The 15,988-nt window shown below is 54.9% G+C and overlaps 1 non-coding gene across 1 annotated transcript; it reads right to left on the bottom strand.

Moving 5' to 3' along the window:
* Positions 1 to 15,241: 15,241 nt before the first annotated feature.
* LOC142766474 (U2 spliceosomal RNA) lies at positions 15,242 to 15,425 on the bottom strand. The gene has a single exon (XR_012884539.1). It is a non-coding gene; the product is annotated as a U2 spliceosomal RNA (small nuclear RNA).
* Between the last annotated feature and the right edge of the window lie 563 nt (positions 15,426 to 15,988).

The raw sequence follows: 15,988 nt of genomic DNA, 5'->3' as shown, positions 1-15,988 counted from the left end.
GCGGTCCTGCAGTTTCTTGGGGCTGTCCGCCAAGGGGGTCAAATCATCGGCGTAAACCAGCACATTGTGCTGCCTCTCACCTCCTTGGACCACCCGAATGACTGGATCAAGCACCAAGTTGAAGAGCAGGCCGCTCAGTGGGCAGCCCTGTCTGTTTCCGGCTCAGATTGTGACTGGGGCGGTTGTCCCAGCTTCGGCGACAATCCGGGTGGCGTTGTCTCGGTAGAGGTCTGCGATGATTGCGCAGAAGTCCTCTCCCGCACCTGCACCACGAAGAGAATCGATTAGTGCGTTGTGCGGAACTGAGCCGAATGCGTTGGCGAAGTCGAGAAAGGCCACGCAAAGGTCACCACCGCCGGCCCGCGCGGCGTCCAGGCGCTCCTGCAGCACGAAGTTGTGTTCAAACACGCCGTCGTGCGGCAGGAACCCCTTTGGACACCTCGAGAGCACGTCATGGTCACACACCCACTGCTGCATGCGAGAAGCTAGGCAACCCGCATACAGCTTGGAGATAGTGTTCCCAAGGGCAATGGGTCTCCAATTCGTGACCTCACTCGGATCACGCTCCTTGTGGATGAGGATGGTCCTCGTTTCCTTCCAGGCATCGGGCACTCGCTTGAACTGGAGGCACATGTTGAATGCTGCGGAGAGAAAGAGACCATCAGGATCATGTTCCTTCCAATGACGGTAGTTGATCCTGTCACTGCCGGGGGCCGTGTTTTCGCATCTGCGAAGACGGGCCGCCACCTCGTCGCCGGTGAATCGGGCGAGGCACATCTCTGTCATGTCGTCCGGACGAGCCTTGTTAAGGAGCAGGTGGGTGTTCCCTTCCTTCGGCGCCCATGTTTCAGCAAAGTGTTGCTCCAGTCTGTCAAGCGGAATCTCGCAGAGTTTTGTCTCGCCCTGCACGATGACACGAACAGCCCGACGGCGGTTGCGACGATACAGGCCCTGTATCTCTTGGGCGTTGTTCGGGTTGGTCGGGACGCGGGGTTTCCCTCCGGCGGGTTTTTCCGGAATTTTCGCCTCCCTCCTCACCGCCGAGACGGCCCCCTCCCGGATGCAGAGGAAGTCGTCCCAGTGCTCAGCGGTGGCGGGCTCCCGAAGCAGTTGCCGGATTGGCTGGGTGTGCTCTGCTAGCACGCTCGTGTCATCGATAGGCCCGGAAAGGGTGATCTCGTCGGGGTTCTCTGGCTGTGGGGCGGGGTCCTGTGACTCGCCGCCTGCGTCGTCTAGCGAAAGTCCCTCGGATGACGTTGGTTGTGTGGGGGAGTCGACGCTGCGTGTGGTGGTCCTGGCTGACGGTCTTGGGCTAGGGTCCTCCTGTGTCGTTGCCATGTTGTGTTGCGGCGCTCCTTGCTTGCTGGTCCTCGGAGAAGCGCGGGCTGTATCTGGGTCCTGCTGGATACGGGAAGAACACCGTGACCCTTCTGGTAAGGACTCCTCCTCGCTGGTTGCCACTGGAGTTGTAGCATTCCTGGAGTTCTGGCTGGGGGAGCCAGCTACGCTGCCTAAGAGAGGAGGGAGAGGGGTAAGGGCCCGTTCCGGTGATGGTGGCCGGAAATGCTGTGGGTTGTCCTGGTCCGTGTCACTGTGTGGCGACTCATGCTGTCTGGGACTTGGCGGGATGGAGGTCGCGTTGTCATCCTGCGAGAATAGTGAAGCACATGAGGACCTGCTCCTCGCGGTGGAGACCTCGCTAGGCGTGGGCGGTGGGTTGCCCGTGTTGGTCGAATCCTCATCAGGGAGTTCCGGTAGGTCACCTAGAAGGGGGAGAAAGGTGTTAGTGCCAGTTCCGGTGGTGATGCAGTGTCTGGCGTTGTGCTAAATGTCGTCCAGTTCTCGCTGGGTGACGGTCCTGTTGAAGTCGTCGAGTTTGAGCTCTGCGACGATCGAAGTGTCATGGTCCGTGGGGCTCTGTTGCTGGCAGTGGCACGGCGGGGTCTTCCCGTGGGAGTTGCAGCAGGTGCTGCGCTTGTAGTCCTCGCAGTCATTGGTTGCTGGGTTGTCTCCTGCGCTTGTGCCCTTCTATGCTTCCTCATGTGGTTGTCCAGACCTTTCCTTGAGGTGAGGGCGACCGGACACTCTGGAAATTTGTGCCTATAGAGGTCGAGGAGTGAGAGCTCGTGTCCCTCTCTCGCGAAGCAGGGGTGGCGTGTAGGGTGGAGACCGAGGCCAGTGGTGGAGCATAGGGTGCAGGTGTAGGTCACCTTTACCCTGATCTCATGCTCGTCTAGAAGGTGCCTTACTATGCTGTGGCGCCTGCTCGTCCAGGAAACCCCGGAGTACCGTACCCCACAGAGATCTACAGGGCAGGTAAAGCTGTGGGGAATAGGAAAGAAGATGTTGAGAGCCTTTCCCTCATCAGCGAGCATTGCTTGATTTTGGGCGTCCTTTGGCCTCGGTATGTTGCAATCCACCCCCTCATTTGCGGGACCTGCCTCCTCGCTCATCACCTATTGGGCAGTGAACCCTGTCTGAGGAACCGGGGTATGCGCAGTAAATGTACATCAACGTACTGGCACTTGAGCATCGTGTAAGCAATGAAACACTTCAATGAAAGACGGCACTGTACACTTGAATAAGAAAAAAAAAGAAAGCGCGGGGGGTGATCGTCAACCCATGCTTAAGTGGAGCTGACGACCTAAGACAAAGGGGAAGAAAAGGTGTGACCCCCTCCCCCTGGTCGGGGGAGAAGAGAGGAGAGGGATACGCTCGCCCAGAGAGGAAAAAGAAAAGAAAGAAAGAAAGGAAGAGAAAAAAAAGGCGTGCGCACCTAGTGAGAGCAGCAGGCTACCAGCTACATGGTGAGTGCAGCTGGCTGCCCCAAGAAAGCAGAGGGAGTGCTGACTGGCTCAGCAGAGAGGAGGGTACGAGGAGGAATTAGTAAAGAAGACAGAAGAACGAGAACGAGTGAAGAAAAAAAAAGAGGAAGGCAGGAGATACCAGTTGAGCGGACCCTCTACTGACACGTGTCAGCAGAGGCGCTTTCGAAAAAAAAAGGAAGGAAAAAAAGAGGATGCGTGCGGGGGCAGAAAAAAAAGGCGCCTGACTACATTGTTAGTGTAGCTGGCAATAGTGGAAGCGCAAGGGAAGCCTTAGCAAGGGCCACGTGGACGGAAAGTAGAAGAGAAGAAAAGAAAAAGAGAGAAAAAGAAAGTGAAGAAGGAAGAGGAGAGAGCGGGGACGCCGCTTCCACCCGATCACCAGCGGAGCTCGCTGGTTTCCAGAGTAGAGGCGCGCTCCGAAGAGAATGCGTGCAAGGAAAACTTGTGCTATCTTACATCACTTGGGCAGGTGATGCAAGAGCCGCTGAGCCAACCAATACGCAAGAAAAGGGCGCTTTGCGGACGGGGAGCTGCCGGCAAGGTCGGTTGGAGCAGCCCGCCTCGCCGAGCACAAGAACCCACCCCCCAAGGGGGGGCGGAAAAGAGGGGCAAAAAAGGAAGTGTTTTAAAGAACTAGCATTTTACCAAAGACCAGAGCCAGAAATCCAGGGCAGCAGGAACCAGGCGTCAGCAGTAGGGTCCAAGAATCCGCAGGCAGCCATTGCTGGTCGCTCAAACAAGCTAAGATGGCATGCACACAACAACAACAACACAAGAAGAGACGGAGAAAGACACCGCACTAACCGGGCGGGTGGTCGATTGCTTCCTCAAAGAGCAGGAGTAGGATGGACAAGCCAACACTACACAAAGAGAATTTATTTGTCTCTTGACACATAAAGTTGTACACTGATGCTACAGGGTGAAAATAATACACAGCCGACAGTTCGGCTGGTTACAGGACTGGTTAAAGGAGCACATATAGGTAGTTCGATTAAATTAACAAATTCCGGTAACTTGCATTTTGCAAGGACGCCAAAAAAATACGCGAAGAAATACACTTTTAACCATTTAACAAAAGTTTTTTTTTATTGATACATAAACACGCACATATATAAGCATCTATTTACATGTGTACAAAGATACGTGAGAGTGCATAACTATTTACAAGTGACTATTTACATACATATGTATTCAAAGGTAGTGTTGGCTGCGGGTTGCATATGGGCATACCGCATTTACGGCCCGCCGTTAGGTGCTGCTCGCCTGTAAGAAACAGAAACGGCGCACCCTGCGCGAACTGCTATACACCGTTCAGACACGTCTCCGCGCCACGTAAGTTAGGCACTGTTCGCACCAACACGGGAAAGCGAGATGAGGCCTCATATATGAAGTGGAGGCCGGAATAGAGGGGGAGGGGGGCGCATGTTGCGGCGCAAAAATAAAGAAAGGCGGTGAGGGGGGGCAGTTAATAGGGGAATATAGGGGCGATCAGCTTGCCATCCCTCAAGAAAAAAAACCTGGTATGCCAACGGCAGAGGAACGTTTCTTCGCCGCTGGCTTCAAGTTCCTCTGATAGGTCCTCCCACAGCAACCTCCTGATTTTACTCATAGCGGGATACGCCGCCCTCACAGATTTCTTCTTCGCTTCGGCTAGTGATCGCCGTTGCCAGATCACGAAGAGGGTGATGGCGAAGACGAGTTTAGCGAAGGGGCCTTTATTGCGCCTCTGATAAGGAGGGGGGCGAATGCCGAAAGAGTGCGCGGTCATGCGCCACACGGGCCTCGCGGCCACGCAGTCGAACAGAGCGTGGTTGAGGGTCTCTGTTTGCTGGCAGTTCGGGCAACGGGCGTCGGGGACGATGCCGAGGCGGTGTAGCCTCTGCCGTGTGGGGAGGACGTCACATGCCCGTTTCCAAATGAAATCTTGCACTCCGCGGAGGGCATAGCGGCCGAGTGCGGCAATTTCCCGCTTCGCTCTCTTCGCGCGGCTCCTGTCTTCATCGTGGAGCTGGTTGGCTGTGAGGGTCTCGATCAGTCTGGCTGGTGGGTCTGAGTCTATCTCACCGCCTGGGGCTTCGCGGGTGAGCATACGCATTGTCGCCGCTGCCGCCCTGTAAAAGGGGGAGAGAGACTCAGCGAACGGACCGCGGTAGCTGCCTGCGTCAAGCCAGCTGTTACGCACGCTTGCCCAATAAAGGAGCAGGTTCCTGCCGGCATACACACTTGCCTTCGCCAAGGTTCGGGCGGTCTTGAGAGCAAGAATTTTGCCCGTGGTCAGAGCGTGGGGAAGGCCGAGTCCACCGTCGCTTGTTGACAGCTGCAGGAGGTGACGCCTGACGGGTGGGGGCTTTCCTTCCCACATGAACGCGGTGATACCTTTGTTGAGGCCGCTGGCGATTCTGGAGGGCATGATGGCGATGCAGGAAACGTGGGAGGCGAGGGCGCAAACGCTTGTCTTAACCGCAATGGCTTTGTCTCGCAGGGTGAGCTCGTGGAGTTTGGCTCGCTCTATGAGGAGCTGTGCCCTGCTCAGTACTCTCGACCACGTGGATGCCGCCAGGCCCTCACAGGTGAATAGGACCCCCAGCACCTTCACCGTCGGTACTGCCTCGATCGGCTCGATGACCTCGGTAGGAAAGGGGCCGAAGAGTAAGGCCTTGCTCTTCGCTTCGTTTAGTGTTGCTCCAGATGCCGCGGCGTAGGCGCTAAATACTTGGCGGAATCGGGCGAGGCTGCGTGCGTCTCTCAGAAAGAGAGAGATATCGTCTACGAAGGCAAGGATTTTAAGCTCTTCCTGGCCTGTTAAAGGCAGGCCCTTAATGAGGTCGTCACAGGCGACTGATGTAATCAGAGGCTCGATTGAGCAGACGAATAGGGTTGGGCCTAGGGGCACCCTTGCCTAATTACTCTTGTCTATGCGAAGGGGGTCGTCATGGTGCCGTTAACGACTACGCCGCACTGCAGGTCCGTGTATAGTTGCGCTATGACCGCGACGAAGTCCGGCGGGAGACCAAACTCGCGTAGCACCTCCAGCATGTACGAGTGTCTCACCCTGTCAAACGCCTTCGCCTGGTCGAGGGACAGGAAGGCCCCCGCAATGCATTTGCCGGAGGCGAACTCGAATACGTCTCTCATCAGGGTGAGGTTGGCGTACATTGAGCGCCCTGGGACGGCGCAGGACTGGTGCGGGGCGATCATGTCCGGCAGGAAAATCTTAAGTCTGGAGTTCAAGATGGATGCCACGATCTTGTAGTCTACGTTTAGTAGGGTGACCGGGCGCCATGATGACGGGTCGTTTGAGGGTGCACCGTCTTTCAGGATCAGGACAATACGCCCCGCACCGAAGGAGGCTGGCTTGACTCGCTTGCCGATTACCGTGTTCACGACGTTGAGGAGAGGGTCTCCCAGGACGTCAAAAACGTCATGTAGAACCCGGCGGTCAGGCTGTCTGTGCCAGGCGCTGCGTTTGGGGGCATCGACGCGATTGCCTGGCGGACTTCTTCGAGCGATGCCGGGGCGCACAGGGTCCCGCACTCATCAGCCTCCAAACGTTGCAGGTTCCGACAAAGGTCTCTGACATGGGCCGGGTCCGGGCGCGATTCCGCCGGGTCAGGTTCGCTGAAAACTAGCCTGAAGTGGTCGTGAAATGTGGCTTCTATTTCAGCTGGGTCTGACGTGGTTGTGCCGTCAGGGCGGAGCGCTTCCGTGATACGCAGGGACCCGTTCCCGTTCATCTCGCGCAGGTCGACCTCCGGTGGGTTTCCTGAGGCGGCGCGTACTGTACGGGTTTCCCGGGCGGTCCTTCTGAGGATTCGGTCAGGCTGGACCTGAAGCGAGTGGAGATAGTCTCGGGTGCAAGCAGTGAGGGCGTCGGCACTTTGAACGATACGCATTCTTCGTAGGATTTCGTTCAATCGCGCTGCGTTGCGTTTTTTCCTTGCGCTACCTTCCTGCTGCAAGAGGTCCCTCCACGTCGTCTTCAGGTCATCCCATGCCTCCGGGAACTCGCGGGGAGAAGCTAAGATTGTCGCCTCCAGGCGGGCTTTCAAGCTGGTGACGCTTTCAGTGTCTTCTAGGATCGCCGGGTCGAGGCGCCAAGCGGTGTCTCGCCGTCGAGGTCCCGGCTGCGCTCTCACCGTTATAACCACCGGGGCGTGGTCCGACAATTTCTCCAGGCTGGCTGGTAACGCAATCACCTCGCACGAGGCAAGCAAAGGGAGCAATGCGTCGGGAAGGTATATACGGTCCAGCCGGCTACCCGTGACTCTCGAGGTCCTTTTCGGCACGAAGGCGTCCCCATGAAGGTGAACCCAGGCGTCCGACAGCTTGAGGTGGCGGAGGATCTTTATTAACTCCCTAGCATGGTGAGCTGAACCGCCGCGCCCCGGGCCCCTGATGTCCCTCGCAGTGTCGATGACGCAGTTGAAGTCACCGAGGACTACGTGGGGAATGGGTTCGAGCAGGTATTCGTGCAATTCCCGGAAGAAGCGGTTTGTATCATTGCGCGTCACGGGAGCGTAGAGGTTGACAACACGGAGCTTCCGTCCATCGATGAAAATGTCAAGCAGGAGGATGCGTCCGTCAGCTCCGAAAGTGCAATGCGCCTTTTCCCGGCACCTGCCGGAAATGAACACGACGCCGACGCCACACGACTTTGCATTCGTTAAGGAAAATAACCCCTCCACCTGGCAAGTGCGGCGGAATCGGGTGACGTCAAGCGGGGTCCGAAAGTTCGCCTCTTGGACGAATAGCAGGTCGATGCCCTGTGATTTTGCGTATGAAACGACCGTGCTTTGCTTGACGCGATCGCGAAAGCCGCGCACGTTCCACGTGGCAAAGCGGAGAGGGGGCATCAGCTAGCGTAGCCGGGCACGAGTGCAAGGGTAATGGAGCAGGCGAGGGAACGAGCAGCAGCAGCTACGCCGGTGAGGGGGAGCATTGGCGGCGAGAGGAAAGCGAGGAGTAAAGGCGCATCAAGAAAAAGGGGCGGGGGGGAGCTGCGCAGCCGGGGAGAGCGCCGAGCAGCGCATACAAAGAACTTGAAGGCAGCGTCTTAGGGTGGCGGTGCCCCTTTGGCCTCGCAGCCTAAATCGAGTTTCTTTGCTTTGGCGTGGGGCGGGGCGTCACTGTCGCTGCTCCGTCCCTCGACTCCCGGTTGGCGCTGTCTTGGCTCTTTGCTGGCCGTTCGCTCTCGCGTTGCCTTCTTATCGTCTTCCTTGTGCCGCCTTCGTGAGCGCGAGCGCGCGCGTTGCTCACGGGCGGCGGGCTGGCTTGTGGGCGCATCTGTTTCTCGGGCAAGGCGTGCCGAGGTAGAGGCGGAGGGAGGTGCGCTGGCGTATCTGTTATCTTCACTTTCGACGGGTAGGAAGTAATAGCCCCGGCTCACAATAGGTGCTTTCTCGCGGGCGGGATCTTGGGTGCCGTCTTCCAAATCTCGTGTAGTTACGGGCGCCAGCACATTGGCGGGTGTTAGGCTGGAGGGGGGGGGAGCTCTCCTGTCTCGGTGAAAGTCTCTACCTCAATCCGCTCCGGCGTCACGGTTGGACTGTCGTCCTGACCCGTCGGGGGGGGCAGGCGAGGAAGAGGGGGGTGACAGCGCCGGATCTGAGGCGAATTCGCTTGACTCCACTTCAGAAGACAAGGTGGACGCATCCTCTCTACTGTCAGGACTCTTTTCCTCGTTGGCAGATGATGTCGCTGTGCTGCTAGCCTCGGTGGACGGGTCAGTGTCAGTATCTCGGTCGCTAGTGAGGGTCTCCCTTGCGGTCGTACGGGGCGCTGTCTTGGGCGACAAGACTTGAAGGCTCGACTTCTGTTCTCCCGGCCTGGGGGGTGACGGACCACTTGGTCGGTTCGGGTTGGACGCGAGGTCTGAGACCAATGAGAGCCCGCGGGCGACTGACGCATAAGAACGCCTCCTGAAGCACTCCCTGGTCCCGTGGTGGCCGCGCATCTTTGGCATTCGGCTTCGCAGCGCTCTGTCTCGTGGCCAAAAGTGCCACAGCGCTTGCAATAAGGAGTTTGGCACGCAGAGGCCATGTGCCCCGTGTCGCTGCATCTCGCACAAACACGCCTCATGCCCCTGTACTCAAACATTACACGGTGCCCCGCGACGGTCGCAAAGTTTGCCACTGGTTTTAACATTTCGATGCGTACAACACGCACACCATTGAGTTTGTTTTGCCGGTTTGCGACCGTCGCGAAAGCCACGCTCTTCACTTTCCCGTACTGGGCCAGTGCATTAACCAAGGGGTCCTCGGGGAGGTAGGCGGGGTAACGAAACACGTTGACAAACGTAATCGGAGGCCCCACTGCCTCCACTGCTAATTTCTCGTTACGCACTACAAAACCTTCTTCCACCATTAATTTGGTGGCTTGAGCTGCAGTGCGCGTGCACACAAGAAATCTCGCGCCTCCCATATGCTGGAGGACATGCACGCTATCCTCCCCCGTGGTACGCTCTACAGCGTCAATTAAATCATCTATACAAAAATCGCCATCAGGCAAATTAAAGAAAAAACAATTCTCCCTCACCAGGAGGTTCGATTGAGCTGCCATGATGGGCACTGGTGGGGCGCTCCTCCAAGGAAGACGAGGGGGGGCGTGACTGGTGGGAACGCAGGAGTGCTGCGTGCTAGTATACAGGCTCAGCAGGTGCTGGGTCCGAGATCTGGTGGCAAAGAGGTAGGCGACGGGACGGGAGGAGCCGGGGAAGCAGGCGGGGTCCGAGTCCGTGCGTCGCCAGGCATGGGGTGGGGGTCACCGAGCAGAAGGGCCCGGGACCGGAGGCCAGGGACTGCAGGCTGGAACGGCAGCTCCCGGGAGGCTGGAAGACTTCCTTTGCAGCGAGACCCGGGGGTCGACGTCGGCTTGACGTGACCCCAGGTCCGACCTGCGACTCGCGCGAAGAAGCAGCTAACTCGTCAATTGGACTAGCCAAAAGGCCGAGAAGCGATGCAATTCATTAGCACTTAATTAAAATCCATTCTTTCATACCTCGTACTTAGTCCTAGCCAAGAGCCAGGCAAACAGTAGCAAAGCAATTCCGACGTCCACCCATGCACAACCAGCATTGTGCACCGACAGTGGCGGCGCTGGCTTCACGGCATTGCTTTTATTCCTAGTCCGCTTGAAGTTTCTTGTTTCGCTTACAAACATGTTAAAATTGAAACCTCCTTTTTCCCAGAGGTCAAAGCCACGCGTGCTTGCTTGCATGCGTACTCTCGAATGTAACCATGACATCACACCAAATGCTTGCCGGCGAACATTACCAGGCATGTCGCGAGGGATGCTACAGCACTTGTTTTAAAAACTGATGCATAGTGTACATGTCCAACTGTGATGTTTGTTGGTGAGGTTCGTCGCGCCGCAGAGCGTGTGACGCGTTGCGGATGGAGGAGACGGTATCTGACGTTAACAAACCACACTACAATTGTATTTGACAGCATACACACACGAAATACATAAAGCGGCAGCGTACACTACTAGTCAATTGTCTCACGTGGCGGTGCTTGGGGACCAGGAGGCTGTGGGCTGGTTGAGTCCCTGTGATGACGTAATCGTCGTCGGGTAGATGTCCGGTGTGGCAACGACGTAGCAGCAGCAGGGGTTAAGGGCCGAGTGAACGAACCGTCGCTCGGTAGCCGGTAGCCAGACAGGGCTCGTCCGCGCCAGGCCAGGACCTTGCGACGCTCGTCTCGACGGCGGTGGACAATCTGGAACCTCGCGCGTAGGTGCGGGTTCTCCGAGAGCAGCAGGCCGCGTCCCAGGTCTTGCCAGGCGAGGACCGTGAGGCGCTCGCTGTCCCGAAGACAGGCGCCCTGTGTATGCGAACCTCGCGCGTAGATGCGGGTTCTCCAACAACCTGCCGCCCGTTCTGCCGGCGTTCCAAAAAAAAAAAAAAAACTGTCTCGCCTGCGCGCGCCCTTCTTAATCTTCTCTGCAGCCCGAGCTCCTTCGTTTTTCTCGCCTTCCAGCGATCGGCCACTCCGTCGTCTGCTCTCGCTTTCCCTGCTTCGTCACATTACCCCCCCACTTAAGAAGGTTCTTCGCTGTGAAGAACTTGCAGCTGCCACTGGATCCCTTGGGACACCGTAGTACACGCGCACTCGGAGCACTGCACTACACTTCCGAGCCCCGCACACTCGGCACACATAAGAGACACAAAAGTTGTCACCAGTGTTCAGGGCCCCGCACACCCGACACTCTCAAAGGTACTCGCAAGACGAGATGAAAGTTGGTCCGTCACGGTAAGTAATGTGCACCGAAAAAAAAAATTCCATCAATTATACCCGACACTGCGAAATCCTCAAGCCGTGTAGCGATGATGTTCATGCGCTTGGCAACCGGCTCATATAGTCTGCTCCTACATTCTCACTGCCTTTTATATATTCAACGCTGAAGTCGTACTCCATGAGTATGAGGCTCCAACGTAGAACACGGCTGTTGATGTGTTTGGCGGAGTTGATGTAAACGAGAGGCTTGTGGTCGCTTTGTAGTATGAACGTTCGCCCGAACAAGTAAATATGAAATTTCTGGATGGCCCACGTGAGTGCCAGGGCTTCGCGCTCGATTGTCGAATAGGCAGTTTCTCGTGGTTGCAGTCGTCGGCTAGCGTACGACACTGGGTGTAGCATAGCACCATGCCGCTGCATAAGTATGGCACCTACGCTTGTTGACGAGGCGTCGGTGCGAAGTACAAAAGGCTGAGCGAAATCGGGTGCTCTCAAGACAGGTTGTGTAGACAGCATGGTCTTGAGTGCATCGAAGGCTTTCTGTTCCTGCACTCCCCAAATTACTTTGTTAGGGGCTCTCTTTTTAGTCAGTTCAGTTAATGGTCCTGCTATCTCGGAGTACTTGTGGACGAAATCTCTGTAATAGCCCGTAAGTCCAAGGAAAGAGCGTACTTCTTTTTTCGTCTGTGGGCGCTTGGCTGCCCGTATTTTATCAAGGGTTTCGATCTGGGGTTTGATGATGCCATTTTCGACGTGATGACCGAGGAACTTTACTGACCGCTGACCAATCTCACTTTTCGTTGGTCGAATCGTCAACCCGGATTCGCTAACTCGTTGAAGAAAGGCTTCAAGTGTGGCCACGTGTTCTGTCCACGTCTCGGTTGCAACGAGCACATCGTCGAAGTAAAAGTAAATATGGGGTATATCTGCTACCACCTTCCTCATTAGACGGTTGAAGACAGCTGGGGCGGTTTTAATGCCAAACGGCATGAAACGAAACTGATAAAGGCCTGCTGATGTAGAAAACGCTGTCATTGCTTTGGACTCTTCATGCATCGGGACTTGCCAATACCCTTTAGCAAAGTCGAACTTAGAAAAATATCGTGCCTTCCCCAGTTGTCCAAAAATAACATCAACTCGAGGTATGGGCTCATTGTCGTTCAGCAGTATCTTGTTGAGTTGCCGGAAGTCAATGCATAGACGTATTGTCCCGTCTTTTTTCTTGACAACTACTATCGGCGACTGGTAGGGAGACTCAGATGGCTCGATGATGCCTTGCTTCAGCATGTCTCTAATTTCTTGTTGAACTGCCTCTTTGGTAGCAAACGGTAGTGGATACGGCCGTATGTTCACTGGTGTATCCGTTGCGACATTCAACTTGCACTGGGTGAGATGTGTTCTGCCGGGAATGTCGGTGAATACATTCTCGTAGGTATGCAGTATTCTAGCGATCTGCGTGCGCTGTTTAGTAGAGAGTGCTTCCGATATGTTCACATCGGCAGCAGATTCTTTTTGCTGAAAAGGTACGCATGGTAGATCGTCGTGCTCAGTATCATCAGCCAGACACGCGACTGACGCTTCTTTTGTTGGCTGTGGTACCGATGGTCGTTCTTGATATTTTTTTGAGGAGGTTGACGTGAAACAGAGATGTTCGCGTTCCTAAATCAATAACGTAATCCACGTCATTCTTCCTCTCTAGAACTGTGAAAGGCCCTTTCCATGTTAGAATCAGTTTGTTGTTGTCCGACGGGAGTAGCAGCAGCACCTTGTCTCCAACAGCTAAACGCCGTGGTCTAGTCTTCATGTCATAGTGCTTCTTCTGCACAAGTTTGGCTTTCTGCAGCTCCTCCTTGGCTAGACGACAAGTGTTTTCAAGACGTCTCCGCAGGTCAACTACATAGCCGTACGAGGTCTTCGTCTCATCATCTAGATGATTACCAGTCCACATCTCTTTCAATATTGACATGGGCCCTCTGACGTAACGGCCATACAGTAAGTCAAACGGGGCGAAGCCCAAACTTGACTGCGGAACTTCTCTATAGGCGAAAAGTAAAGGCGCTAAGTACCGGTCCCAACTTTTCGGGTCCCAACTCAACCACCAGAGCCTGGAAGGAAAAAAGAAATAAAATGACTATGCTAAATGTGACTACGTCACCCATCCAACATGGCTTCTACACTGGCTGCCCAAGCAACGCCTCTGCAACGACGCCCACAATCATCGGCAAAAAGGTGTTGCCTTTGGCTGCTTCAGCGCGCTCAACGTATGCCTTGCAAGTTCCGACGTGGCGGAACACCGCACCGAGGTCGACGAAGGTCCTGCCGTAAAAGGCATACCCGGGAATGCGTGCGAAACGTCTACCGCGTGCGTTGTGAAGCCGTTGAATGAAGGGTCATGTGGCAGAGGGTGACGGAACGTGAGTGTGCGACATGCTACTGCGATGTCGTTCAAGCGTTCAACTGGCCGGCAGGCTCTGCCTTTCGTGGTCGAAAACGCTTGTCCAAGTTTTGCTGATTCCGAGGGGTAGGAGTGCTATGGTGGCGTGTACGAGGCGCTGGTGCGGCGCTCTGTCGATCGTGCCAGACGGACATGAGGCGGTCGTCAGAAGGTGGTCGTCAAGCGGTCGCGGAAATCAGTGGAGAAGTACTCGCCTGCGCTTTGCGTCGAATTCCGCTGAGTAACATGCGAGAAGACTCGCGACAGACGGTCTTCGGGAGACGGGTGGTTGCACAAATGCGACCGTGCGTCAACGTGCAGCCATATTCGTGGATTATTTCGCCCCATTACGATAGCTTCGTCACTGCGCTCGCTGGTGTTGCTCGTTTTTGTTGGCCTTCACTTGTGGCTCACACCCACTGTTGGGGATTGGCCGGTTTGTTGTTCTGCTTCTTCGACTTCTACATACTCGGCTTAGTGAAGCTGTGAGGAGTAAGGAGTGGGTACAGAGGCAAAGCACAGCAAAGCTCGCCCGGGGCGTGATCTCACGCGTCCTGGGTTCCACGGCGCTTCAGGTACGTGCGTGGTGCGTCCGTACGTCTAGTGCGCAATTTTCTTGGAACTTCCAGCAACTGGCAATTCCATTGAGGTGAGCGTGCGAGGATGTTTGTTGTAATTAACGAGAGCCAACGGTGGATGAGCTGGTATGAGATGGTGTTCAGAAATGTAGTGTGTGATCAACAAGGCGATGTTCGTCGTGGTGGTCTAGTGGCTATAAGGTACTCGGCTGCTGACCCGCAGGTTGTGGGATCGAAACCCGGCCGCGGCGGCTGCATTTCCCTGTGGTCAGATTAGGGTGCACGTTAAAGAACTTCAGGTGGTCGAAATTTCCGGAGCCCTCCATTACGGCGTCTCTCATAATCATATGGTGGTTTTGGGACGTCATACCCTACATATCATCATATCATCATCAAGGTGATGGCTGAGGGCGCCAGCGAGGTAGCTGACCGCGTGGCAACGAATTACAGCCACCACTGGCAGAAGCTGGGACCCAGGTCAGTGGACATAGAAAAAGCACATCGGGGCTTTGCCGCTCCACCGTACAGCAGGTGTGTGCAGGGTGGGTCCTGTGGCGTTCTTTGCGATTTTAATTTGTGATGGGGAATAGTGTAGATGCATAGACGCGGTGAGAGCACGCGTCTTCAGGTTAAGACGTCGCGTGAAGATGTGAAATAAAAATGCCTTCGTTTGTCACTGCAACTGTAAACAGAAACACCAACAACCATTTTCTAGAGGCTGTTTTATTTTTCGTTCCGAAACGGGTGAATTGGAAAAGCGGAATTAGCTTGGCACATACATACACACTTCTACACACATGTATATACACATCGTATACACACTTCTAGCTTTCCTCCGAAACAGTAATAATAAATTACTCAATAGTTTTAATAATATGTGTGGGGATGTTTAAAAAAATAAAAACTTGAGTATGTACGTGTGAACATAACCAAAAAAAGTGGGGGCCTCCAATTATGAAATTTCCACAGAAACATTTATTTTCCCACAGCAATCGTAAGTGTAAACACAGCTAGCGCACTCCCCGCACGCGAATACCGCGTCAGCCGGGGCGGCGTGACGCCACCGTCTCGGACACTCGCCGCACCCACGCCGTTTACCCTGATATCCTTGGTCAATTCGAACACTCTTTCTGTCATTGAATTTATTTTCGAACTCACCCCCGCAGGGGTGAGTGGGCCGATCCCGGAGGTAGTGCAATACCGGGCCAACCCGTGGCGAAGGTGAAGAAAGCTTCAAGCACTCCGCCGCATTGCAAAAATAAGTTTAATATCTTGGATCCAAATAGGATCCGTATCAGATATTAAGCTGATAAGAACAGAATTTATTTTATTATACTTAATACACAAACATCATAAATGGTTAAAGAACACAAACAAAAACGGCAATAAAAGGTGTATAAATAAATAGGTGTAAACGGCAATAAAAGGTGGACTTGGTGGCACCGACCAGGGACCGATGCTTATTCCTGCTCTTTTCGTTGTGCAGATTGCGCTATGGCCTAAAGGCCTCTCTACCGGGCTGGTCACGCATCTGCACACAAATGGAACTACGCCAGTAATCGCCGATGACACAACAACAGGGAACGAATCTGCGCAAGCGCCTGCGATCTTCTACGCACCTCTACAGCGCAGCTACCACGCCACGGACGAGATCTCGTCGACGCAAGCAGGCGCCCAACAGTATAAAAGCCTGGCTCATGACACGAGACACTTCAGTGGACTTGGTGGCACCGACCAGGGACCGATGCTTATTCCTGCTCTTTTCGTTGTGCAGATTGCGCTATGGCCTAAAGGCCTCTCTACCGGGCTGGTCACGCATCTGCACACAAATGGAACTACGCCAGTAATCGCCGATGACACAACAACAGGGAACGAATCTGCGCAAGCGCCTGCGATCTTCTACGCACCTCTACA

Source organism: Rhipicephalus microplus, chromosome 6 (assembly GCF_043290135.1).
Source record: "Rhipicephalus microplus isolate Deutch F79 chromosome 6, USDA_Rmic, whole genome shotgun sequence".
Lineage (NCBI taxonomy): Eukaryota > Metazoa > Arthropoda > Arachnida > Ixodida > Ixodidae > Rhipicephalus > Rhipicephalus microplus.
Note: the sequence above shows the minus strand (reverse complement) of the source record. Positions and strands in the feature narration are given on the sequence as shown.